Below are 2,062 nucleotides of genomic sequence, written 5' to 3'. Positions count from 1 at the left end.
TTTGTTTCTTTGTGTTTACACCTAGTGACCACCAGATACTTTGTATAAGACAATGATTTAGAAAAAAAAAAGATTAACCACAAGTCTCCCCCTTGGGCTAGTAAGAAGTGTATTTGTCATTATAAAAAACAAAGTACATTTATTATGATAAACCTTAAGATTTAATGTAAATAGTGTTTTATAAAGGGATATCTTTACTTCTGAGACATGTTATTAAACACATCAGTGGAAGTAGAAACAGCAAGCTAAAAGTTATTTCTTTGTGGGCTCTTTCATTACATCATTACAAAATTTTTAATCGTGTGAGTTAAATTTATAAGCCCTGGATCGTGAAATATTTCAAATAATTAAAATTACACTATTGTTGTTCAACATTCAGAAACTTTGAACCATTTATGGTATTGGTATACCAGGAGGATAAACAATCTCTGTGCACAACCAGTGACAACCTCAAATGTGTGTAAGTACAATTCTTTGTCTTACTGGGACTTTGCCCTATTATGTACTAGCATAGAGAGAGATCTTTTTCAAACTACAATTATCAGTGATTTAGAGAGAAGTTCACACTTGAGTGGAAATAATACTTAACACTGGTGACTGCCCACTGGAATTTTTAACTTAATTTAGAGGTAAGGTTTTCAATTACCTTAAATAAATGAAAAATATTACTGAATATATTTGATTAAAGATATAATCCATCTGTTTGTAGCTTCCCAGTGACTAAACAGCAAGTAAAAATGTTTGTGGTGCCTAAAATTAGGTTTCAATACCTGTTGTCGTATGACATTGTGTAGATTTATGATTAATAACAAACTAACTTTAACTTGGTCAAGTCACAGTCTAGTCAGATATGCAAGTTCCATGCAGCTAAAGTTATGACTAATGTAACAAATGAATAAAAATGAGCAAGAAACAAAGATTTAGTGCTGGAATGACTGTTACTATTATTATACAATCTTAAGGGGCAGGATAACAAATGTAGTGTTTAAAACTGTAATATGCCTAACACTAACGATGAGTCTAATTGTAATCGCGCTTTGCCGGATTCTAAAAAGCGTACAACATCATCGCAATTGGTATTTGATCAAAGGGTTTGTATGAATAGTTTCTGATCATCACTGCATTAATTGTATCCCAGTCAGATGTAATCTCCAGTAGTAATGGACACAACAGATATACTATACTACGTAATCTTTTATATATTCCTCTAACTCTAAGGGACTAGATATATAACAATGTTTTAAAACGTAGTAGGTCTAATGGGACCAGATACATAATGTAACGTTTTAAAACGTAGTAGGTCTAACGGGACCAGATACATAATGTAACGTTTTAAAACGTGGTAGGTCTAACGGGACTAGATACATAATGTAACGTTTTAAAACGTGGTAGGTCTAACGGGACTAGATACATAATGTAACGTTTTAAACGTGGTAGGTCTAACGGACTAGATACATAATGTAACGTTTTAAAACGTGGTAGGTCTAACGGGACTAGATACATAATGTAACGTTTTAAAACGTGGTAGGTCTAACGGGACTAGATACATAATGTAACGTTTTAAAACGTGGTAGGTCTAACGGGACTAGATACATAATGTAACGTTTTAAAACGTGGTAGGTCTAACGGGACTAGATACATAATGTAACGTTTTAAAACGTGGTAGGTCTAACGGGACTAGATACATAATGTAACGTTTTAAAACGTGGTAGGTCTAACGGGACTAGATACATAATGTAACGTTTTAAAACGTGGTAGGTCTAACGGGGCTAGATACAGTTTCCCCATTTATTACATGCAGTGTATGTATACTCTACGCACTTTCATTCGTTACCGACATAATTGGAGCAAAAACCCTTTATATTAATAAACATTAATTCTACATTCTGTTTCAAAGTTCCATAAATCATGTGAATATCTGTTCCTAAACAACACGACAAATGTTATATACATATAGTTTTCCTTCGTTTGATAACAAGAAGGTTTATACGTTTTGTTATATAACATCAGCTGATCTCAAACTATGTGGAAAAAGCATCTTTTATAAAAACCATCTTTACCT

This window comes from Tachypleus tridentatus, chromosome 9 (genome assembly GCF_004210375.1).
Source record: "Tachypleus tridentatus isolate NWPU-2018 chromosome 9, ASM421037v1, whole genome shotgun sequence".
Classification (NCBI taxonomy): domain Eukaryota; kingdom Metazoa; phylum Arthropoda; class Merostomata; order Xiphosura; family Limulidae; genus Tachypleus; species Tachypleus tridentatus.
Note: the sequence above shows the minus strand (reverse complement) of the source record.